This window comes from Larus michahellis, chromosome W (assembly GCF_964199755.1).
Source record: "Larus michahellis chromosome W, bLarMic1.1, whole genome shotgun sequence".
NCBI lineage: Eukaryota > Metazoa > Chordata > Aves > Charadriiformes > Laridae > Larus > Larus michahellis.
In genome coordinates this window covers 3,549,762-3,576,237 of record NC_133929.1, presented here as the reverse complement: position 1 = coordinate 3,576,237, position 26,476 = coordinate 3,549,762, and the positions used below count along the sequence as shown (strand labels likewise).

Below are 26,476 nucleotides of genomic sequence, written 5' to 3'. Positions count from 1 at the left end.
TTTCCCATGAGAATTCTATGGGGGACAGTGTCAAATGCTTTTCGAAAGTCTAGGTAGACAATGTCCACAGCCTTTCCCTCATCCAATAATCGGGTCATCTTGTCATAGAAGGAGATCAGGTTCGTCAGGCAGGACCTGCCTTTCCTGAACCCATGCTGACCAGGCCTGATCCCCTGCTTGTCCATTGTATGACTCGTAATGGCACTCAAGATGATCTGCTCCATGACCTTCCCTGCTCCCGAGGTCAGACTGACAGGCCTATAGTTTCCCGCATCCTCCTTTCTGCCTTTTTTGTAGATGGGTGCTACATTTGCTACCCTCCAGCCCATTGGGACCTCCCCAGTTAGCCATGACTTCAGGTAGATCATGGAAAGTGGCTTGGCGAGCACGTCTGCCAACTCTTTCAGCACTCTTGGATGTAACCCATCCGGTCCCATAGACTTGTGTGCATCCAAGCGGTGTAGCAGGTCACTGATCACTTCCTCTTTCATTGTGATGACCTCGTTCAGCTTCCCCTCCCCGTCTCCTAGCTCACGAGGCTGGGTGCCCAGGGAACAGCTCGTTCCACTGCTAAAGACTGAGGCAAAGTAGGCGTTGAGCACCTCAGCCTTTTCCTCATCCTTTGTGACTATGTTTCCCTCTGCATCCAGTAAGGGAGGGAGATTTTCCCTAAGCCTCCCTTTGTTGTTAATGAATTTATAGAAACATTTTTTGTTATCCTTAATGGCTGTGGCTAGGTTGAGCTCTAGCTGCGCTTTGGCTCTCCTAATTTTCTCCCTGCATAGCTTCGCTATATCCTTATAGTCTTCATGAGAGACCTGCCCCCTCTTCCAGAGGTCATAGACTCTCCTTTTGTTCTGGAGGTCCAGCCAAAGGTCCCTATTTGGCCAGGCCGGTCTCCTTCCCCGCCTACTTGTTTTTCGGCACACGGGGACAGCCTCCTCCTGTGCCTTTAAGACTTCTCTCTTGAAGTATGTCCAGCCTTCCTGGGCTCCTATATCCTTCAGGGCAGCCTCCCAAGGGACTTTGTCAAGCAGTCTTCTGAACAGGTCAAAGTTTGCCCTCCGGAAGTCTAAGGTGGCAGTTTTACTAACCCCTCTCCTTGTTTCCCCAAGAATCAGAAATTCTATCATCTCACGATCACTGTGCCCTAGACGGCCACCAACCTTTACTTCCCCCACAAGTTCTTCCCTGTTCACAAGAGGCAGGTCCAGGAGGGCACCTTCCCTGGTCGGCTCACTTAACTTCCTCACACAGCTGGTATCTTCCACACATTCCAGGAACCTCCTGGATTGTTCCCTCTCTGCTGTGTTGTATTCCCAGCAGAGAGCCGGGAGGTTGAAGTCCCCCACAAGAACAACAGCAAGTGACTGCGAGATTCCCCCCAGCTGCTTATAGAAAGCTTCATCCGCCTCACTGCTTTGGTCGGGAGGTCTATAGCAGACTCCCACAGCGATATCAGCTTTATCGGCCCTTAACCTAATCCAAACACTCTCCACCCCATCATCACTATACTTGATTTCTGAGCTCTCATAGCATTCTCTAACATACAGGGCCACTCCTCCGCCTCTCCTTTCCTGTCTGTCCCTCCTGAAGAGCTTGTAGCCATCGATTGTGGCACTCCAGTCGTGTGAGGCATCCCACCACGTTTCTGTGATAGCCACTATGTCATAGTTTCCCTGGTGCATCATGGCTTCAAGCTCCCCCTGTTTGTTGCGCATACTGCGTGCATTGGTAGAGATGCACTTCAGATGTGCCAGTGACTCCAGCACCTTTTTGTGAGTGTGGGCCCCATTTCCCACCAGACCCCTCCCAGGTGCTTCCATGATTTCTAAACATCTATCCCTTCTCTCAAATGGAATGGCAGAGTGAGAGTCCTCACTAGTCCACCATCCTTCAAGCCCTGGCATGCCTCCCTTGGGTTTAGTCCTGACAGGCCCAGTTATCTCCCCTTCCCCCCTCATATCTAGTTTAAAGCCTCATATCTAGTTTAAAGTTAGACAGAGAGACAGCTAGAAAATAGTAGATTTACAGTATCTGGACCTTACTTATTTAGCAAATTGCTCTTTTATTAATCCTTTTACCAGTATGGCTACATGTTGGGGCTGTGTGCCTTATTTTAATTTATGTATCAAACAAACAGATCAGTGTTTTATTAAGTGAAGTTCTAAATGTCTTTAAATTTTGCATTCAGAAGCCAGAGTTTATCATAGTTCAGCTACTCACCAGAGCTTCTATCAAAATAAATTATTTACAACCTTCTTTAATTTCAAATCACCAAGTTATAGAGAAAAAATATATATATATTCCAAGTAGTTTAAAGGTACCAAGATGTAGAGCTTAATTTAACAATGTAACTTTAACTAGTTTCCATTAAAACCAGTGCAAAAAGCTACATGTTTGCTCACCTTACCTTGGCTAAAGTGTATTAGGAGCAAGTATAAGGTTAATCGAGGCCAACAAAGGTTCCTGTAGATATTTGCCTTCTTTCAAATCAACTAAGGAAATTACTAAATCTTGTTTGCATTTCACATTATGAACTATTAGCTGCTATAACATGCCTACAACCCATAAAATGAAATTGATTCAATTAGCATACAAAGACAGAAATCAGAACCAGTTTACTAGATGACATAAATGTAGTGTTGGTATATTAGGGAAAGACTTACAAGTAATTTTGTAAGGCTCTCTGTCCTTATGCTCAAAGACAGCAGGAAATTTCTAGAGGCCTACTTAATCTGTGCAAACTGAGGAGACAGCTTTTAAAAAAAGAGAAACACAAAAGCAATGCAAGGGGCTTTTTTAAATACTAAAACCCACCAGCAACTCAATGCAGCTACAAAATTGTGCCAGTGAAAGCAACATTTCTCAAAAATTTACTTAATCAACAAGTTTATTTTTGTTTTTCTCATGACTTCTTTTTTATAGGAACACAAGGTTAGGATTTCTCACAGCTTTTTTTATACAGGAATATTGCATTAGGATTCACTTCTCGCCCAAAGGATTATTTCTAATGCATCAATTGCTCTGGTAATACAGATCTGACAGCGCCACCTTCTGTTCATGTCTCCCACTAAACCGATCAGCTCTGTTTAAGCAGCAAATAAATAGTTTATACACGTAAACCGGGTTTAATTAATGAAATTAATGTTAAAGTTATGTGAAAACCAGGATCACAGAGTATTATCTCTCTCTCAAGTATGCCAGAATTTATGTAGCTGGAAAAACCACAAAATTTCAACCAGACAGCACCTTAAAATGGTATTAGATAGCTATAAAAAAAAAATCCTCCTTCCTAATCCCAGCCTTTAACAATCTCAGTTTGTCAGTTTAAGAATCAGTTTTGTTCTCCGCCCAAAACTAAACAGCACCAATGCTTTAGAAATGTATACTGACACTGAAAAATTTAGTTATAACATTACATTGGAAGGGAATGTGCAGGATGATAAGTGGAAAATAAAAGTTGTCTTTACCAAAAAGATCATGAATAAAAACGAAGGGCATCACCATACTATTTTCTCCCCCTTGCTCATAGTATGAGCAAACATATGAAAAACATTTTTTTTATGTATTAACAGTATTTAGTGTCTATCTGTATTTGTTTAATTAACTTAGAGCAGAATGTTAACTAAATGAAGCCTTTGTCTTGGGGTCAGGTATCTATTTGGAATCATCTGGCAAACATTCTGCACAAATAGATGTCCAACACCTGTCTTTCTGGTATGCTATATTTAGCATAATTTTGTAAACACATTAAGACTTTGGGTTTTTTTCTGCTCATCTGCTATACTGTGAAGAGCACTATTTGCATGCTACCCCTACTGCCAAGATTATGGTAGTATCAATGGAAAGCGAGGAACTGTGTAGCTTTTGTCTGCCTCATCCAAACAGAATTAAAAGCCTAACCCAGCTAGAAATTAGCAACATACTAACCTTAGGTCTGTAGAAAGTTCCATCACCAGAGTTTAACTCCCAATTCTCACCAAAGTCACTGAGGTTGTTTTCGAGTTGCTAAAGGACACATACACTCTGATTCTCAATCATGTACTGCATTTCCATGTTACAGCATCAGGTCAGCCTGTTGCTACAGATATCTGACACTACTAAATTCTCAGTACTTCTCAGTTACTGCTGCAACTCATTTATTTTCTGAAAAAGGAAAGTTTTGGAAGACCCCCAGTGTGGAGCATGGATTCACGGACTCTGGCGGGGTACAGACCAAAGACCTTTATTGCAACAATCTGACAGGCTTTATAGCTATACACACTCTCCACGCGCAAGGTGTGTCCTGCTGATAGGTTGAAGGTCGACTGCCATGCGCTTCTCTACTTCTTCCGATTGGTTTCTGCTGTCTGTTCACGAGGAGCAACAACTTCATTCTCACGTCCTGTTTCTTGCTGATTCTTACTTGTTTTTCTGTTCTCTCAAGCCCTCTCTCAAGGACGCAGCTTTATCTCATCAAGGTCGAACAGACCTATGCTGCTCTCTATTCCCACACCCCAGCTAAAAAAAATAATTAATTTAGTTCAAATTTAAAACAAATAAAATTAATGCATACATTTTGGAAGAGGCCAAACAGTGTTAGCTAAGATGTAAGAACTTTTTATGCTAGATTCAAAGTTCATAGATAATACTGAGAGAGGATCCACCCTGGTACACCTAATGTTATTCCTGCTCTGTCTTCTCCCCAGCACTGCACCTGCAGGGGCTAACCCCATTCCTTTAATCATGAAAGCAACCTGACTTTTGGAAGATGGCTCTAAGTCATATTACAGAGGATGTCAGGATTGGTTCTCTTCTTCCTCATTTTTTTTTTTTTTAAATGATCAAAAAATACAGGGAGAGAGAGAAGAAGAGAGGTAATTTGATTCTGATGTGGAGATTGCTTCGGTATGGAGTATGCTCTCCATACATAGCATACAATGAAAGCCATTTACAAAAGCCAGACTCTATTGAAGACAGTTATTAAAGTTATATTGCTCATGTCCAGCTGTCACTGTACCTCCCAGAAGGCAAAATGTTCTTACAGGACTTCCAGCTGCAGCCTTGCTTTCATATAAAAGGTTAATAAAATTACTGTTTACCTTTTCAGCTTGATTCCACACTTCAGTATCTCCCAGGTACTTTTCAGGACAAGTGGAAAGATTCAGTTTAAAGGAAAATCCAAAGATATCATACACAGTACGCAAGAACTGCAGGCAACTCTTTATCTCCTCTTCAATCTTTATGAGAATAGAAATAAAGTCTCAAATATGAAAAAAACAGTTAATCTGTTTTTAATAACCATTTAACAGCAGCCCATACCTGCTCCATAGCACAGAATATGTGAGCATCATCCTGATGGAACCAGCATACTTGAGTGAGTCCTGTAAGAGCTCCCGACAGTTCATTGCAATACAGAACATCAAAATCAGTCAACTGTAATGGCAGCTCACGCCATGATCTCGGATCTTTCTCCAATTCAAAAGAAAACATATGACATTGTCACTGTAATGCTGCCAGTGCCCTGAAGTCATCCATAGTTTGCTGTTGAAAACATTTGGAGTGACAGCTTCCTGGAATCCACGTTTTCGATATTCACTCTAAAACAGACACAGTACATAAAATAACTAATAAAGCAAACAAAAGTAATGGCACTCAGCCTTCAATCTGCAGCCATAAAAGTGTACAAATGCTGCCCTACAAAAGCCCATGAATCCTTAAGAATTTTTACGGTCTTTACCTTTCCAGTGTGTCTGACATGAGGCCCTCTGCATAAATCTATCAAGGGACCACACCCAAGAACAGGAAAACATTAATTAGGTATATTTCAACCTAGAAAGTTATATCCAGTTATTATGCATGTGTAATTACCTGTATACTGTTGTAGTTGGAGTATTGACCTTCTCATTCAGGATGTGACACTTGAATGCATTATACTGAGAAAAACAGCGCACATTTCTTAACTCCTTGTTAAGCAAGAGAACTGACCAACAGTTTAAATTATTGGGGGGGAAAGGGGGGGTGCTCCAGTCAGGCAGTAGAGCAAGCTGCCCAGAGAGCAGGTTGTGCAGTCTCCATCCTTAGAGATTTTGAAGGCCCAAATGGACAAAGCCCTGAGAAACCTGACTTCAGTGTTGACCCTGCCTTACACATGAGATTGGACTGGAGACGTACTGAAGCCCCTTCCAACCTGAATGGCACTATGATTCTTACTGATGTTCTAACAGTGAAAACTGAGTAACTTCTATCTCAGGAATGTCAGAGAATTATTGCAGCTAGGTACTAAAGAGAAAGGGTCGGGTTTTAGTGTTGCTTGGACTTTCTCAGAAGTCCTCATTCTAATGCAGTTACAGTATCACACAGCATTTTACTAACAGTCAATATAATATAGGCATATAACATAACTGCACACAATATATTGCAAATTTATATCTGTGGGAAATGAATGAAGAATGTGGCTTCAAAGATTTTGCCAAGATCACCCAGCAGAAGAACTAGAATTCTTACAGTCGCAGAAAATCTAATGCACATTCCCGAGAACCTAAGAATTATACTTTTGCTCATTTTTAAAAAAAGTTAAATATAACAAGTGAACTTATAAGAACACAAGATCTTTAAAAGTTAATTTGATAGACCTTCCTCTACCACTAATAGAACATGCAGATAAAGTTACAAATACTTAAAGCATAACTGCGCGGTGCTAGAAACAACCTTCTAAAACAGCTGACCTTAAATATTTCAAGTACTGTTTCCTTCTTAGCTTCCAGTCTTTCAAAGTCTTGTTTTTCCTTCATTATCTTTTTGCATAACGTTTCCAAAGCAAAGAAGTCATTAGTGGATATACCCCTAAAATAAATACACACAAAAAGAAGTGAATCATTCTTGCTTTCACTTGCAATTTCTGATCTGGTTGCAATGCACTAGCTTGTGGACGGGATGCAGTGCAAAGAACAAAGTAATCTGCAGTAGTGCAGATGACTTTGTTCCAGGAACAAGCAGGTAACAGAAATTTTGCTGTGACTGCTGTCCCCCCACTCCTAAAAAAGAAAAATACAAAACCTACCCATTGTCATGGTTTAACTCCAGCCAGCAACTAGGACTACACAGCCATTCACTCACTCCCCTCCCCAAAGTAGGGTAGGGAGAGGAGGGAGAAAAAGAAAAAAAAAACTCATGGGTTGAGATAAAGAAAGTTTAATAGAACAGTAACAGAGGACAAAATAATAATAAAAATAATAATGGTAAAAGAACATACAAAATGAGTGATGCAATACAATTGCTCTCATTACCCAGTAATCTATTGCCCAGCCCGTCCCAAGCACTGATTGTGGATTCCTGCCCCCTGGCAGGGATGAGCATGACGTCTATGGTATAGAATATTCCTTTGGCCAGCTTGTCCTGTCTGTGCTCCCTCTCAGCTTCTATGGGAAACTGAAAAAGTCCTTTACTTAATATAAGCATTACTTGGCAACAACTAACACAATATGTGTTATCAACATTATCCTCATACGGAATCCAAAATGCAGCAGCTACTAGGAAGAAAATTAACTCTCTCCCAGTTGAAACCAGGACACCCATCCTCAAGGAACATGTCATAATACAATCCATTTTTTTATTGGGGGGCCACAGCACAAACATCCACCGTAGATTTGCTCCATAGCTTCACTCATTATTTGAGCACTTGAGTGACAGTATACCTAACGGAGGCCAAAAAGACAGGGGATCAGTCTGAATATGCACAGTGCATTTATGAGTATTTTATTTAAAAACTTTTCTGAAAACACTTGCTTTTAAGGATACTTGATGCAGATCCCACATTAGAGCAATCTGCAGAACAGAAGTGACCTGCCCAACAGCACTCCTATCCTAAGCACCAACATTTACAAAAAGTAACACTGTAAATCATTTACAGCCTGGTAACAAATAATTCTTATTTTCAACTATTGTTGAGATGATTCAATTATTGTTAATAAGTTGGGAAACTAATTCAGCAACTTCTTCAATCAGTTCTGCATTGTCACATCCCACTCTTAGGAAAGAGGGGGAGTAAGTGACTTCAGATTCGTAAATTCTCAACGGCGCAGACTAAGGTGAGATAACTCTCAAGGTCCATATAGAAACATTTATTAACTTCCCAAAATGGTTAGCATAGGTCTTCACAAGTCCACAATAATTGGTTAGGTATATAACAAATTATGGCAAGTGGTGAGGTGTGCATTGTGTTACTTAACAACAGGTATACTTCAGGTCGTACTTAAGGTCATTACTTAACAACTCTAACTGTTACTTAACAATTCTAAGAGAAAAGAGAAACTGAGGGATAGAGAAAGGAAAAGACAGAGGAAAAAGACAGAGAGAGAGAGATCACCGGTCCTGGTTCCAGCGTCTTTTTCAGGGAATCTTCCCAGGCATAAACTTCTTTCTTGGAAAAATCTTCCCAGGTATGGTCTTCTTTCTTGGGAAGAATCTTCCCAGGCACTATCTTCTTCTTTTGTTTCTTCTTTGTTCCCCCTCAGGGGCACTTATTTTCCCCTTTTATGTTTGCTGAATTAGCACGGTCCACCCCCCTTGCTGAGGACAGCCTCATCTCAGGTTTCTCCCTTCTCCCCAGGTGATGCGTGCCATGATTTGGGTGGAGAGACGAGTGCCATAGTCATACATGTTTAGCATGATCTCTATAATCTTCATTAGCATATGCAGGGGTGTGCGCTTTCATATGCATTTCGCAGATAATGAAGCAAAGGTCACTCATCGGACACAATGGCCTTGAGAACTGAGAACTAGCGAGCTCACCACACGAGTGGCAGAACTATCCTGTCTTCACAAGACAGTTCTCCCACGCTTTCAGGCGCCAGAAGTGTTAGCCTTATCAGTTCTTTGAAGGCCAGGCCTGCATTATTTATTTCCTTGCGAGTGTTTGAGGCATTCCATTGAAGGCTTGGAGGGCCTTCTGCCCCTCCTCAGGGAAGTTACAGTCCGTCCCATAAGGCTGTGGTCCTACAAAGATTTCATGCATGGGAAATCCTGCACTGAAGCATAACAGTTCATAAAGTTAAAAACTACATTCCATCTTGTAGTACACCTGAAGTTTTGACAAATTAAAACCAAATCTATAGGATTTCAGTCTGCTTTTATTTGCACAGACCAGAAAACATAAATCTCACAGGAGCCATCATTTAGTCAATATGAAAACAACAAGTTTGAATACAAGAGCTCTGCGATGAGTTTGACTGACAGCTTCTTGTACCAAATAATTTTTCTAAAGACAATATTTACAAAGTCACTGGATATCTACGATTATCTGAATGATTAGCCAAAATAAAGTATGTACTTCTGCATGTAGTGCCATGAGTACCATGGGGTGAAGTCCTAGAGAGAAGAGGGGCCCAAGAAAGCTAGTTAATATTTAAGGATCACCTCCTCCAAGCTCAGGAGAGATGCATCCCAACAAACAGGAAGCAAGGCAATAACACCAGGAGGCCTGCATGGATGAACAAGTTGCTCCTGCACAATCTCAAACTCAAACAGGAAGCCTACAGAGGGTAGAAGCAAGGACAGATAGCCTGGGAGGAACAGAGAGAAATTGTCCGAGCAGCCAGGGATCAGGTTAGGCAAGCTAAAGCCCAGATAGAGTTAAATCTGGCCAGGGGCATCAAAGGCAACAAGAAAGCCTTCTATAGGTATATCAGTGACAAAAGAAAGACTAGGGAAAATGTGGGCCTACTTGGGAAGGAAACAGAAGACCTGGTTACCTGGGATATGGAGAAGACTGAGGTACCTGAAGACTTTTTTTGCCTCATTCTTCAGCAGCAAGTGCTCTAACCACACAACCCAAGTCACAGAAGGCAAAGGCAGGGACTGGGAGAATGAGGAACCTCCCACTGTAGGAGAAGAACAGGTTCGAGACTGTGTGAGCCGATGCAGGCAGGACGCAGGAACAACCACACACCACGGATGAAAGGCAAAGAACAAGTTTAATCTCGATACCTCACAGACCAGGGAATCTCTGAAGCAACACCCGGGCAGAGGCACACAAGCAGGGACCGCGGGCACCACGGCGCGAGAGAGAGTTCTTGTTAGCAAGAGTCCTTGGCAGCGAGAGAGTCCTTGTGAGCAAGAGCGTGCGCAGACTCCCTGTTCTCTCTGGTATTTCAAGGGTTCAAACAGGCATAGTTTTCCCACTGTGCTTTGATCTTCTTCCACAACAGGCCAGGATTCTCAAGCGGCTAGATAAGGTGTCCCTGAGTCCATCACAGGCTTACGTTATCTAAGTGCAAGTGTTTTCCTTGCAAGCACCTGAGACTGAATAACAATTAGTGTGATATATGTGTTTCCCAGCACCCCAGGTGAGTCACTTGAGCGTATTTACAGTCCTCCTCACGATCTTCCATTGCTTTCCCACAGAGACCATCTGAGGAAAATGAAGGTGCACAAATCCACAGGCCTGATGAGATGCATCCATGGCTCCTGAGGGAACTAGCAGATGAAGTTGCTAAGCCACTATCCATCATATTTGAGAAGTCATGGCAGTCTGGTGAAGTTCCCACTGACTGGAATAAAAAGGGGAAACATAACCCCCAGTCCTGGGTTGAGCGACACAGGACTAACTTCTCTTCTAATGCTTAGAACTGCACTTTTAGAAGACTCTAGTGTCTGAATTTGTGAAAATATTTACTTTATAGCCAGCTAGGCTCTGTGGGATTCAAGGTCTCAGTGTTTTCAAGCCTTGCCAGGTGCAGGGATGAGGAGGAGCGAGGCCTGGGCACTTGACCCAGGCTGGACAACAGGATTATTTCATACCATGAATGTCACATTCAATATAAATTAGAAAGTTTGCTGCATAGTCTCTCTCTCCCTTGATGGTGGCGGTCCAGAGAACTCCTTGCCCTGGTGCCGGATCCCTGAGGCCTTCCCTTCTTCCCAAAGCCGTTGCGCTCGCAGTGTCTGACATTTGCTGTCCACTGCTGGGAGTGCACAGCTTCCTGCTGGTATAACTGTCCGAGTATAATTCTTGTCTATCTTATATTAGTATTGGGATCAATACTGGTTCTTTAGTATTATTGTTAATTATTTAGTCTTATCCTATTAAATCTATTTATATTTCAACCCTTGTGTTTCCTTGCTTTCCCTGATTCCCCTTTTTGGGTGGGGAGGGGTCATTGGGTGATAGAATAATCATCTAAACAACAATAAATTGTTATGGGGTTTCTCAAACCGTAACACTCCCATTTTTAAAAAGGGAAAAAAGGATGACCCAGGGAACTACAGCCCGGTCAGTCTCATCTCTGTGCCCAGCAAGATCATGGAGCAGATACTCCTGTAAACTATGCTAAGAAACATGGAAAATAAGGAGGTGATCAGCAACAGCCAACATGTCTCCCCTAAGGGCAAATTGTGCCTGACAAATTTGGTGGCCTCCTACAATGACATTACAGCACTGGTGGATAAGGGAAGAGCAACTGATGTCATCTACCTAGACTTGTGCAAAGCGTTTGACACTGTCCCACACGACATCCATGTCTCTAAATTGGAGAGACATGGACTGGATGGGTGGACCACTTGGTGGATAAGGAATTGTCTGGATGGTCACACTCGAAGAGCTGCAGTCAATGGCTTGATGTCCAAGTGCAGACCAGTGACGAGCGGAGTTCCTCAGGGGTCAGTATTGGGACTGACCCTGTTTACCATCTTTCTGGGCAACATGGATGTTGGGATTAAGTGCACCCTCAACAAGTTTGCTGACGACACCAAGCTTTGTGGTGTGGTCAACACGTTGGAGGGAAGGAATGCCACCCAAAGGGAACTGGACAGGCTTGAGAGGTGGGCCCATGCGAACCTCATGAAGTTCAACAAGGCCAAGTGCAAAGTCCTACACATGGGTGTCCTGGTTTGGACAAGGAATACCAAGGAATGGTATGCAGAGAGGCTCTTGCTTACACTTATTGCTATAACAACCAAGGTCAGCTCACTTTGTTATTTGCCCCATTGGAGGGTTGGAAACGGAAAAGCGTACAGGGGATGCACCTGCGGGGAGGAGTGGACAGGACAGGTGACCCAAAACTGACTGTGAAAGACTGAAACTTTAAAATAATTATCTCAAAGCTTGCTTAAGCTTCTACAAATCGACAGCGGGCTTGCAGGCCAATAAGAAGCTTGCTTGTATCTATTTAGCACCTTCTGCAGACCATCCTCCTGCTTGCCAGTCACCACTCAAGATTGCCATCAGCTGAGGAGGGTGTGTTGCTCCCCCAGCTGGAAAGGGTGTAGGCCTCTGGCTATCAGAGTGGCCAGACCCTGCCTAGCCCAGGGCCCACCTGAGCCTGTGTTGTTAACTCCAAAATTGCTGAAGCCAAGCACTGCCCAAGCAGCAAGGGGGCAGGAAAAGCTTATACGGCAACTGTGTAAAATGACAATTAGCCACAAAGGCCACCATCACACTGATCGGTCGAGCTATGGACTGACCTGGGCTACCTGGACTATAACTGGCACGTTGACCCACCGCAATTTGGGAATCGGGACCGAGACCTCCCTCACCATCAACCACGGATCAACGGGATGCCGCTGAATTTCTGGAGGACCGCTGAGACATCGTCAGGCCTGTGGTGGTGACTATACTCTTGCTACGCTTCGTAATACTGCTTCTCTTTTCTGCCTTTCCTCTACTTCTGCCTTTACTCTATCGCTTGTCTCAGTGACTTTTGCTGGGGAATAACAATAAACCTGCAGTGAGCGGCATCTGACCTCGTTTGCGTCTTAATTTCACACTTGGAATCATTGCAAACCTCTCCCGGGCCCAATTTAGTTGGATCAGGACATAACACTGACCAACAGGGTATTCCATCCCATCTGCCTCATACTCAGTATAAAAGCCGAGGGATCAAAGGGTCAACTCTTTTTCTTCAATGGCCAGTGTGTGCTGATGCAGGCAGGACGCAGGAACAACCACACACCACGGATGAAAGGCAAAGAACAAGTTTAATCTTGATACCTCACAGACCAGGGAATCTCCGAAGCAACACCCGGGCAGAGGCACACAAGCAGGGACCGCGGGCACCACGGCGCGAGAGAGAGTTCTTGTTAGCAAGAGTCCTTGGCAGCGAGAGAGTCCTTGTGAGCAAGAGCTTGCGCAGACTCCCTGTGCTTTGATCTTCTTCCACAACAGGCCAGGATTCTCAAGCGGCTAGATAAGGTGTCCCTGAGTCCATCGCAGACTTCTGTTGTCTAAGTGCAAGTGTTTTTCTTGCAAGCACCCGAGACTGAATAACAATTAGTGTGATATATGGGTTTCCCAGCACCCCAGGTGAGAGTCACTTGAGCGTATTTACAGTCCTCCTCACGATCTTCCATTGCTTTCCCACAGCCAGCATCCGACAAGGACTCTGTCCATCTGCCTTTGATCCTGATCCGTGCATTCCTGAATCCAGATCTGGAGTCCAGTTCTCATCCATCGCTGAGTCCAGTCTGGTACTTCCCCAGTGCCTGCCAGTGACGTGATCGTCATCCTGGGAGCTTGGCACAGTTTTGTATATATTGTATCTATTTCATTATTTCCTTTTATTTTATTATTAATATTTCATTAAAGTAGTTTAGTTCCTTCTAAACTCATAAATCTCTTTATCTCTCCTTCCTCTCCTTGGAGAGAGAGGTGAGGGAGACCATCTGTCATCTCGTCATTGGCCAATCTGGCCCAAACCACAACAGGTTTATTGGTGCCCAACGTGGGGCTCCACCAGGGCTCTGATAGATTGCCTGAATAGTTTGAATTCCAGCTTGCTCAGGGAGAACAGACAGCTCACATAGTGTTGTTCTTGAGCCAAATGTCATTTTGTGCCTTTAGAGAGCTTTATTTGAATTTACTTGATGCAATGCTGCTTAAACTGCCAAATATGTTGCACAGTTAATTTGCTCTCTGTGTTTGTATGTGGTAGTTTAAACATGCTATTTTAGCGTGGATTTGCATTCAGATGTGTAATACGATTACTTGGATAACGGTTCTTCCTGCATACCTCAGGCATCACGTGATGGATTCTATTACTAATTACACTTTTGGTTTTATGTGGGGAAGGTTTACTTCGCGTTTTAATGCTTATGCCAAAGTGACACCATGAGAGATAGGGGATGGAAACCTTTTGGTTTGTTTAGAAAATGAATGTTACTTTCATAAAATCATGATTTTGTTGTTGGTTTTCCTGAATGTATTGCAAGGGTGTTTTTTTTTGTTCAACACCAGTGCAGGAGTGGGTATTGTGTGACATGTCATGGTTTGACCTCAGATGGCAACAAAGAACCATGCGGACGCTCTCTCAAACTCTTCCCCCCAGCCACGGGGAAGAATCGGAAGAAAAAGGCAAAACTCGTGTGTTGAGACAAAGGCAGTTTAACAGAACAGCAAAGGGAACAGGAAAACAACAACAATAACACGGACAGAGGAATGTACAAACACAATTACGGTACCACCACTCACCGATCAGACCCGGGACACCTTAGCCCACTCCCAAGCCGTGACTTCCTGCCCCACCCCCCAGCACCTCCCGGCTACTGACTGGGCACGACTCACACGGGATGGAATACCTGTGTCCCTGCCAGAGCCTGGGGAGAATTAACCCTATCCCCACCAGAACCAGGACACATATGCTGCTGCTCCTCAAATCCCACGGGCCAATCCCCAGTCCATACGGGCACAAGCCACTCCCCAAGCAACTCCCCCACTGGCACCAGCGGAAGCCACGTGCTCACTCCTACTGGCACCAGCCACGGCCCCAGCTGTACCAGCTACCCCCACACCAGCACTGGCCACCCCCCTACTGGTGCAGGCAAAGCCCCTGCCCATCCTGGCTCCAGTCACTCAGCAGCATACAGTAAAAGTTACTCTGCGGCCTGCACTGGCATCAGCCACGCCCTCTGAACCTCTATTGCAAGCCCGTATTGGCACCAGCTGCTCTAGCCTTGACAATGAGCACTGTCACTACTCCAACTCCTTCGACAACAACTACTGTTGCTATTCAAATTCCATCAGAACAGGTCCAAGTTGCCCCAGTGACCAGGAAGCAGAAAAGGAGGTCAGCTCATTCCCCTGCCCCTTACGAAAAAGACCAGCTCAAGCCAGGTAGCATGGGAGAGAGTTCTTCTGACAAAGATTTGAGAAAGGGTCCTTCTCAGGCAGTGTCAGCACAGGAGGAGGACTCAGATGCAGAAATAATTGTTAAATCCTTCTCTATGATGGATTTGCGAAATACGAGGAAGGACTTTAGTCATCATGAAGGGGAGACACTTATCACCTGGTTGCTCCAATGCTGGGACAATGGGGCCAATACCATAGACTTAAGATGGCAGAGAGGCTAAGCAGTTGGGAAACCTGGCCAGAGATGGAGGTACTGATAAAGCAATTGGGAGACAGGCAGACATCCTCAGTCTCTGGAGGCAACTGGTATCAGCCGTAAAGGGCAGATATCCCTTTAAGGATGATATCAAATGCTGTCCAAGCAAATGGACCAGCATGGAAAAAGGTATCAAGTACCTGAGGGAACTGGCTGTGCAAGAGGTGAATTATGGTGACTGCCAAGTGAATGTAGACCCTGATGAAATGCCATCGCAAATGATCTTTGCTGAGGAAGTTTGTGCAGAGTGCACCATCAGTGTATTCCCACACTTTGTCAACAATGGCCTGGGGAGGATCTGATGCCGATACACCAACTGTAAATGAAGTGGCTAACAGGGTACAACAGTATGAAGACAGTCTCTCTTGTCCCCTCACTGTGGCAGCCGTGGAAAAATGACTGAGAAAACCGAGAAAATGATTGAGAAAATGACCAAGACAACAGCCAAGAAAAATGAGGAAATGGTTAAGAAAAATGATAAATTGCTTGAAAAACTGTTTGATTTGCTGTGGCTTTCCCTCTGCAACTATGGAGAGGACACGAGGAAGTGGGATAAAAAACCTACCCCGGTCCTACAGGCACGGGTGCTTGAGTTGCAAGATAAAGCAGATGGAAGAAAGAATTCTTGCAGGAGAGTGGCTGCTCCAGTCTGTGGTAAGCGGTTCTCCAGTCTGGATAGGAACTCATCTGCTAATTGTAGATGTTGTACTCAACATTAGGGGGGCCCTGCCTCCAGCCAGGAGGAGGAGAGGGACAACAGGGTTTATTGGACTGTGTGGATTCCATGGCCTGGCACATTAGAGCCACAAAAACATACAGCCCTGGTGGACACTGGTGCACAGTGCACCCTACTGCCATTGAATCGTAAAGGGACAGAATCTGTCACTATTTCTGGAGTGACAGGTGGGTCTCAAGAACTGACTGTACTGGAGGCCAAAGTGAGCCTGAATGGGAATAAATGGGAGAAGCACCCCATTGTGACTGGCCCAGATGATACTCCATGCATCCTTGGCATGGACTACCTCAAGAGAGGGTATTTCAAAGACCCAAAAGGGTATGGGTGGGCTTTTGGTATAGCAGCTGTAGAGACTGAGGACATTACACAGCTGTCTGCCTTACCTGGCCTTTCAGATGACCCTTCTGTGGTGGGACTGCTGAGGGTTAAAGAACAGCAGGTGCCAATTGCTACTGCCACAGTGCATCAATGACAGTATCGCACTAAGTGAGACCCCCTGGTTCCCATCCATAAGCTGATTCGTCAGCTGGAGACCCAAGGAGTGATCAGCAAGATTCACTCACCCTTTAACAGCCTGATATGGCCAGTGCGAAAGCCTGATGGCTTCTGGCTGTGCCAGACATGCTAGAACTGCAGTATGAACTGGAGTCCAAGGCAGCCCAGTGGTATGCCACAGCTGACATTGCTAATGCCTTCTTCTCTGTTCCTTTAGCAGCAGAGTGCAGGCCACAGTTTGCTTTCACCTGGAGAGGCCTCCAGTACACCTGGAATCGACTGCCCCAGAAGCCCCACCATTTGCCATGGACTGGTCCAGACTGCACTGGAGAAGGGTGGAGCTCCAGAACACCTGCAATACATTGATGACCTCATGGTGTGGGGTAGTACAGCAGAAGAAGTTTTCAAGAAAGGTAAGAAGATAATCAACATTCTTCTGAAAGCAGGTTTTGCCATAAAAAGAGGTCAGGGGTTTGTGCAGGTCAAGGGACCTGCATGAGACATCCAGTTCTTGGGAATTAAGTGGCAAGATGGTTGTCGCCAGGTCCCAATGGATGTGATGAACAAAATAACAGCTATGTCCCCACCTACTGACAAAAAGGAAACACAAGCCTTCTTAGGGGTTGTGGGTTTCTGGAGAATGCATGTTCCAGGTTATAGTCAGATTGTGAAACCTCTCTATGAAGTGACTCGAAAGAAAAACGAGTTTACGTGGGGTCCTGAGCAGTGACAGGCCTTTGAGCAAATTAAACAAGAGATTGTGCACACAGTAGCCCTTGGACCAGTCTGAACAGGATGGGACATTAAATATGTGCTCTACATGGCAGCCGGGGACAATGGCCCTACCTGGAGCCTCTGGCAGAGAGCACCAGGGGAGACTCGAGGTCGAGCCCTAGGATTCTGGAGTCGAGGATACAAAGGCTCCGAGGCCAATTATACCCCAACTGAGAAAGAAATCCTGGCAGCATATGAAGGAGTCAGAGCTGCTTCAGAGGTAATTGGTACTGAAGCACAGCTCCTCCTGGCGCCCCGATTACCAGTGCTGGGCTGGATGTTCAAGGGTAAAGTTCCTTCTACTCATCATGGCACCGATGCTACCTGGAGTAAGTGGGTTGCCTTAATCACACAGCGAGCTCGAATAGGAAACCCCAATCATCCAGGAATTGTAGAAGAGATCACAAACTGGCCTGAAGGCACAGACTTCACAATGCCACCAGAGGAGGTGGTGACTCGTGCTGAGGAAGCCCCACCATATAACGAACTCTCAGATAATGAGAAACAGTATGCTCTGATGGGTCTTGTTGTATTGTAGGAAAGCATCGAAAGTGGAAAGCTGCTGTATGGAGTCCTACGTGAGAAGTCGCAGAAGCTACTGAAGGAGAAGGTGAACAGAGTCAATTTGCAGAGGTAAAAGCCATCCAGCTGGCCCTAGGCATTGCCGAAGGAGAGAAGTGGCCAATACTCGATCTCTGTACTGACTCATGGGTGGTGGCAAATGCTCTGTGGGGGTGGTTACAGCAGTGGAAGCAGAGCAACTGGCAGCGCAGAGGTAAACCCATCTGGGCTGCTGAATTATGGTGAGATATTTCTGACCGGCTAGGAAAACTAGTCGTGAAAGTATGCCATGTAGATGCCCACATACCCATGAGTCGGGCCACTGAGGAACTTCAAAACAATCATCAAGTGGACCAGGCTGCTAAGATTTTCCAGACAGATTTGGACTGGGAACATAAAGGTGAACTGTTTTTAGCTCGGTGGGCCCATGACACTTCAGGCCATCAAGGAAGGGATGAAACATACAAATGGGCCCGTGACCGAGGGGTGGATTTAACCATGGACGCTATTGCACAGGTTATCCACAACTGTGAAACATGCGCCGAAATCGAGCAAGCTAAAAGGTTAAAACCTTTGTGGTATGGGGGATGACGGCTGAAATATAAGTATGGGGAGGCCTGGCAAACTGACTACATCACGCTCCCTCAAACCCACCAGGGTAAGTGCTATCTGCTTGCTATGGTAGAAGGAAGCACCGGATGGTTGGAAACCTACGCCGTGCCCCATGCTGCTGCCCAGAATACCATCCTGGGCCTTGAAAGGCAAGTCTCGTGGCGACACGGTACTCCAGAAGGAACTGAGTCAGACAGTGGGACTCATTTCAAAAACAGTCTTATAAGTAATTGGGCAAAAGAACATGGCATTGAGTGGGTATAGCAGATCCCCTGTCATGCACCAGCTTCTGGGAAAATTGAACGGTACAATGGACTATTAAAAACCACCCTGAAAGCAATGGGGGGTGGATCCTTCAAAAATTGGGACAAGCCTTTAGCACAAGCTACCTGGTTAGTTAACACCAGGGGATCCATCAATCGAGCTGGTCCTGCTCAGTCAGACCTTTTACATGCAGTAGAAGGGGATAAAGTCCCTGTGGTGCATGAAAGGGATATGTTAGGGAAAACCGTTTGGGCTTTTCCTGCCTCAGGCAAAGGCAAACCCATTCGTGGGACTGTGTTTGCTCAAGGGCCTGGATGTACTTGGTGGGTGATGCTGGAGAATGGAGAAGCTCAATGTGTGCCTCAAGGAAATCTAACCCTGGGTGAGAATACTCAGTTCTGAGTCTGCTAGGATAGATGAGACTCTGCACTTATGAACTAAATGGACTTAATGAACTCTTGTGTATAGAGACAAATCATACATGACTGATCTCTATATATCTGTATATGTATATATTTGATGGATAAGAAGTATTAGTGATCTGAGCATGATGCCAATGGTATGGACTAAGGGGTGGAATGTCCTGGTTCGGGGTGGAGCAGAGCCCACTTTCTGTTCAGGGAGAGAGGCTCTTGCTCACACTTGTTGCTGTGGCAACCAGGGTCAGCTGACCTGGTTGTTTACCCCATGGAGGGGTCCCACCTGTGGGGAGGAGTGGACAGGTCAGGTGACCCAAGCTGACCAATCAGGTATTCCAGCCCATCTGCCATGCTCAGGATAAAAGCTGAGGGATGAAAAAGATTGGGTGCCTTCTTCAATGGTTCTCTTCGTTTAGTGCTGTTTAGAGTATTCTGGAATCTGTTTCCATTTTGTCACTGAGTCTATTGTGGAACTTTCCCAGTGCCTGCTGGTGCCATCTCCCTGGGAGCTTCATAGGGTTTTGTGTATGTTTGTATATATTATATCTCTTCGTTATTATCCTTTTTATTTTATTATTAATATTTCATTAAAGTAGTTCAGTGTTTTTCTGAACTCATAAATCTCTCTATCTCTCTTCTTCCTCTCCTGGGAGCAATAGGTGGGGGAGAGCGTCTGTTCTCTCGTCATTGGATAACGTGGCCCAAACCAAAACAGTATCATATTTCTGATATCGAAAGACTTATGGTAAAGTTAACATACAGTCTAGACTTCAAAGTTTTGCTGACATATTGAGCTGGCTGGAGAGTAACAAAATCGTACCATGGAGAAAGGAAAATATACCAGCAAAGTTCCAAGTAGAGATGTAGCTTACAGTGATATAAGCAAGTGTCGTGGTTTGACCTCAGATGGCAACAAAGAACCACGTGCCGCTCTCTCGAGCTTTTCCAATACAGGAAAGAACTATCAATCTGCCAGGCCTCCCCAGATTTATATTTCAGCCATCGTCCTCCATACCAGAGAGGCTTTAACCGCTTGGCTTGCTTGATTGCAGCGCACGTCTCACATTCATGGATGACCTGTGCAATAGTGTCCATGGTCAAGTCCACCCCTCGGTCACGAGCCCATCTATATGTCGCATCTCTCCCTTGATGGCCTGAGGAGTCATGGGCCCCCCGAGCTATGAATAGTTCGCCCCTATGTTGCCAGTCCAGATCCACCTGAGCCACTCCAATCCTAGCAGCCCGATCCACCTGCTGGTTGATCTGATGTTCCTCCGTGGCCCGATTCCTGGGCACATGGGCATCTACGTGGCGTACTTTCACAACCAGATTCTCTATCCGGGCAGCAATATCTTTCCATAGTTCAGCAGCCCAGATGGGTTTGCCTCTGCGCTGCCAGTTGCCCTGCTTCCACTGCTGTAGCCACCCCCAGAGAGCATTTGCCACCCTCCATGAGTGAGTGTAGAGATCAAGTACTGGCCCTTTTTCTCGCTCGGCAATGTCCAAAGCCAGCTGGATGGCTGTCACCTCTGCAAACTGGCTCGATTCACCTTGTCCTTCACTGGCTTCTGCAACTTGGCGTGTAGGACTCCACACAGCAGCCTTCCACTTTCGATGCTTTCCCACAATCCGGCAGGACCCATCAGTGAACAGGGCATATTTCTTCTCATTTCCTGGCAGTTTATTATATGGTGGGGCCTCTTCTGCACGCGTCACCTCCTCCTCTGGTGACATTCCGCAATCCTTGCCTTCTGGCCAGTCCATGATCACTTCCAGAATTCCTGGGCGACTGGGGTTTCCCATTCGAGTTCACTGTGTGATCAGTGCAATCCACTTACTCCATGTAGCATTAGTTGCATGATGTGTGATGGGGACCCTTTCTTTGACCATCCAGCCCAGCACCGGCAGTCGAGGTGCTAAGAGGAGCTGTGCTTCTGTACCAACCACTTCCGAAGCAGCTCGAACCCCTTCATATGCTGCCAATATCTCTTTTTCTGTTGGAGTGTAGCGGGCTTCGGATCCCCTGTATCCCCGACTCCCAAACCCTAGGGGTCGACCTCGGGTCTCCCCTGGTGCTTTCTGCCAGAGGCTCCAGGTAGGGCCGTTCTCCCCGGCTGGGGTGTAGAGCACATTTTTAACATCTTGTCCTGCCCGGACTGGCCCCAGGGCCACTGCATGGACTGTTTCCTGTTTGATTTGTTCAAAAGCTTGTCGTTGCTCAGGACCCCATTTAAAGTCGTTCTTCTTCCGGGTCACTTGATACAGAGGGCTCACAATCAGAGTGTAATCTGGGATATGCATTCTCCAAAAACCCACAATGCCTAAGAAGGCTTGTGTTTCCTTTTTACTAGTTGGTGGAGACATAGCTGCTATTTCGTTGATCACATCCATTGGGATCTGACGGCGTCCATCTTGCCATTTTATTCCTGAGAACTGGATCTCCTGCGCAGGTCCCTTGACCTTACTTCATTTTATGGCAACACTGGCTCTCAGAAGGATTCAGACTATTTTATTCCCTTTCTCAAAAACTTCTTCTGCTGTGTTGCCCCATACAATGATGTCATCAATGTACTGCAGATGTTCTGGAGCTCCATCCTGTTCCAGTGCAGTCTGGACCAGTCCATGGCAAATGGTGGGGCTGTGTTTCCACCCCTGGGGCAGTCGATGCCAGGTGTACTGGACACCCCTCCAGGTGAAAGCAAACTGTGGCCTGCACTCTGCTGCCAAAGGGACTGAGAAGAATGCATTGGCTATATCAGCTGTGGCATACCACTGGGCTGCCTTGGACTCCAGTTCGTACTGCAGTTCTAGCATGTCCGGCACGGCAGCGCTCAGCGGTGGCGTGACTTCATTCAGGCCATGATAGTCTACAGTTAGCCTCCACTCTCCATTTGATTTTTGCACCGGCCATATGGGACTGTTAAAGGGTGAGCGAGTCTTGCTGATCACTCCTTGAACCTCTAGTTGACGAATCAGCTCATGGATGGGAATCAGAGAGTCTCGATTAGTGCGATATTGCCTCCGATGCACCGTTGTGGTAGCGATCGGCACCTGTTGTTCTTCGACCCTCAACAACCCCACAACAGAAGGGTCCTCCGAGAGACCAGGCAAGGTAGACAACTGTTTAACTTCCTCCGTCTCCAAGGCAGCTATGCCAAAGGCCCACCGGTACCCTTTTGGGTCCTTAAAATGCCCTCTCCTGAGGTAATCTATGCCAAGGATGCATGGAGCCTCTGGGCCAGTCACAATGGGATGCTTTTGCCACTCATTCCCAGTTAGGCTCACTTCCGCCTCCAGTACAGTCAACTCTTGGGATCCCCCTGTCACCCCAGCAATACAGATGGGTTCTGCCCCTCTATAGCTTGATGGTATTAGGGTGCACTGTGCACCCGTGTCCACTAGAGCCTCATACTCCTGTGGGTCTGATGTGCCAGGCCATCGAATCCACACCGTCCAATAAACCTGGTTGCCCCTTTCCTCCACCTGGCCGGAGGCAGGGCCCCTCTAATCCTGGTCAGAGTATCCGTTACTCACTTCTTGCATAAATGACTTGGAAGTCCCTTCAAGAGGATCAGAAGCAAGATCAGGCCTTCTGCTCTGTCTGGGGAACTGCCCGCTGGAAACCAGGGCGGCACTTTTCCTGGAGGGATCCCCTTTTGTGCTTGTCCTTCCTTGCAACTCCTGTACTCGTGTGTAGCAATGTGCTCTCCCCTTCCCCCCAGCTCCTGCTCAAGCCATGGCCATCAGTGGGAGTCGTGATGAGTTGCACTTGAACTGTGGGAGATGCCTGGCAACACAGTCAAAACACTGTCTCGAGTGGGGGCCTAGACATCTTGTTCCCATGGGAATATGACTATAGGTCAATTATCTTACTCCATAAATAGCGGACAGCCCAAGAGCCCTTTGAGCTCTCCTGCATGGCAGCGGGCTGCACGCCAGGATCTCCCCTTGAGTGGGGACGCTCGCTTAAGGTTCTGCTCCTCGAGGCTGAGAGATTCCTTGCCGCAGCAGATTCTCGGTAAGTGACTGATAGCATGCTAAACTTTGAAATCTTAGCTGAGTGAGATAAGGATTGATTGCGCATATAGAATCCTTTAGACACAAACCGTTGACCAAGTCTGGGACTAGGAGTGGATCCAGCCGCCCCTAGGCTCCTCTCTGAGAAGGAGTTTAGAAAGCCAGGGGGTCCTTTCTGAACCTCGTGACTCAACGGGAGGGTCTCCCTGACAGCTTGTCTGACCCTGGCCTCTGTGCAGTAAATAATCAAGTGTGCCTCGCCATCGAATCTCGTAAAACACTGTCGCATTCACTACTGACTTTGTTAAATCACTGTTTTATATTAATAAATATTTCACTGTTTCTCTCTTACAAGTGAAGTTATTCACTCCGCCCGCAACACCGTGTCTGCAGGATCCAAGTAGGTTGTCCATCCCACTTCCTCATGTCCTCCCGGTGGTCATGTGGGTAGAACCACAGGGTGCCTCCTGGTGTGTACCCTCTGTACTCTCTCTCTCGAGTGGGGAAATGCCTGCTCCTAATAGCTGAGATGCTGGCCCATGCAGGTGGGGAGTAGGACATATTCCCTTCAAGCTGCTGGACCTTCCAGGACAGTTTCTCCACAGCTGAGACAAGGGGGGAAGAGAGACTTCCTTCATATCTCCGGAGCCGGCCAGCCACCTCATCCACTGTTGGTCCCTCTTCACCTTTCCATTCCATTACTGCCAGTGAGTTGGCATATGACGGTGGTGCGCTCCGTACAAACTTCCGCCACATGGGCCTTGTGCACTGCACCTCATCAGGGTCTGTGGGTAACTGTGCATTGTCAAAGTCATAGTAAATCATCTCCCGCACGGCTATTTCCCTCAGGTCCTGGGGATACCTCTTTCCATGGTGGTCCACTTGCTTGGGTGACATACAACATCCTCACTGAAGGGGTACCTCTCCCTCACGCCTGACAGGAGTCGTTTCCAGAGGCTGAGGGCTTGGGTCTTCTTCCCAATTGCCTTGTCAATGCCGCCTTCCCTAGACAGGGATCCCAGCTGCCTGGCCTCCCTATCCTCTAATTCCAGGCTACTGGCCCCATTATCCCAGCACCGGAGCAGCCAGGTGACAATGTGCTCGCCTGAAAGTTGGCTGAAATCTTTTTGCATATCCCGCAGCTCACTCAGGGATAGGGATCGAGTAATTATCTCTGGTTCTGCCTCTTCCTCCTGTTCTCGTGATGGCCCTGGTTCATCATCATCTCTTACTAAGCGAACTGATTTCTTCGTGTACTTCTTCTGTATAGGGGCAACTGATACTGGCACGGGTTGGTTCCCTGGTTCAGCGGCAGTGGCTGCCACCAGGGTTGCAGTAGCTGCAGTGGCTGTTGGTCTGGTTTCCATCTCTTTCCCCTGAGGGTGCTGCGTAACACTGAGCAGTGCCTGGTAGATACTGGCCAGGGCCCAGCACAGTGTGGTGAGTTGTGCCTCTCTGGAGCAGCCACAGCATTTCCCCTTCAGATATTCTACCGCTTTATCAGGGTCCTGTAATTGTTCAGGGGTGAAGTCCCAGACCACTGGAGGTGAGAAGTTCTCTAGGTACCTGCCCGTGTCCTCCCACATGCCCTGCCACCCCTGACTATCCAGCCTCGGGGCAGATCTCCGGGTGGCAGTCTTAAATAGCTGTTTAACCCTAAACAAGACCTGGAATGAATTCAGGAGACATAAGAATAGGACCAGGCTGGTTTGAGTATCCCAAGGATATTCAAAATTCTCAAAAGCTGCCATACCTGACCCGAAGGAGAAAAGGGAGGCAAAAGAGCTGGGGAAAGTGTCCCCCCCTGTTTCCCCCACAGACTGGGTGTAATTATTAATAAATTCTGAGAGACGGTGCCCAATGTACGGACAGGACAGCAACACCACATAAAAGCCCCAAAGTAACTGTCTAACAAGTGATGTTATCATCTCATAAGCCGATATTGCACAGGACAGCAGAATGATAATCCTCATCCCTCTCCCAGAAGTAACAAACATCATTGCAGGGAGTACATAAGCCATATAGGAATTCACATAACCCAGCCATGAGAACAAACCAAGCAACATGGTGACCAGCGACTATTTACCTAATACAATAAATGCACACACCAAAATTCGTTTTTCCAAGCTCTAGTTGGATTCTGTCGTTATCTCAACCCTTCGAGCCCCATGTTGGGCGCCAAAAAGGACTGTCGTGGTTTGGCCTCAGACGGCAACAAAGAACCACATGCCACTCTCTCAAGCTTTCCCAAAAAAAGGGAAAGGGAAAGAATCGGAAGAAAGAGGCAAAACTTGTGGGTTGAGACAAAGGCAGTTTAACAGAACAGCAAAGGGAACAAGAAAACAACAACAATAACACGGATAGAGGAACGTAAAAACACGATTACAGAACTGCCGCTCACTGCTGCTCACCCACCAGACCAGGATGCCCCAGCCCCCTCCAAGCGGCGACTTCCTGCCCCCTCCCCCAGCAGCTCAGAGTGGGCACAGGCTCACATGGGATGGAATACCTGTGTCCCTGCTGGAGCCTGCGGAAAATTAACCCTATCCCCGCTGGAACCAGGACAGCAAGCTTTAGTAGCTTCCAGTACAATGTTTCCCAAGCTCAGTAAAGCTGCTGTGACAGAGACCTGCCAGCATAGACTGTATCTCTGCTAGAGGACTTTCCCCAGATCTTGAGAAAATCTTATGGCTGAAGGCCTTAAGCTTAGACCCAGTAGGGGCATTCATAGAATGGTTTGGGTTGTAAGGAACCTTAAAGATCATCTAGTTCCAACTCCCCTGCTATGAGCAGGGACACCTCCCACTAGACCAGGTTGCTCAAAGCCCCATCCAGCCTGGTCTTGAACACTTCCAGGGATGGGGCATCCACAGCTTCCCTGGGCAACCTGGGCCAGTGCCTCACCACCCTCACAGTAAAGAATTTCTTCCCGATATCTCATCTAAATCTCCCCTCTTTCAGTTTAAAACCATTACCCCTCATCCTATCGCTCCACTCCCTCATAAAGCATCCCTCCCCATCTCTCCTGTAGGCCCCCTTCAGGGACTGGAAGGCCACTATAAGGTCTCCCCGGAGCCTTCTCTTCTCCAGGCTGAACAACCCCAACTCTCTCAGCCTGTCCTCATAGGAGAGGGGCTCCAGCCCTCGGATCATCTTTGTGGCCCTCCGCTGGACCCACTCCAACAGGTCCATGTCCTTCCTGTGCTGCGGACTCCAGAGCTGGACACAGTACTCCAGGT

The 26,476-nt window shown here is 46.5% G+C and overlaps 1 pseudogene; it reads right to left on the bottom strand.

Annotated features, from left to right (window-relative positions):
- Window positions 1-26,476, bottom strand: part of LOC141735613 (threonine--tRNA ligase 1, cytoplasmic-like) — a 48,191-nt pseudogene that overhangs the window by 2,069 nt on the left and 19,646 nt on the right.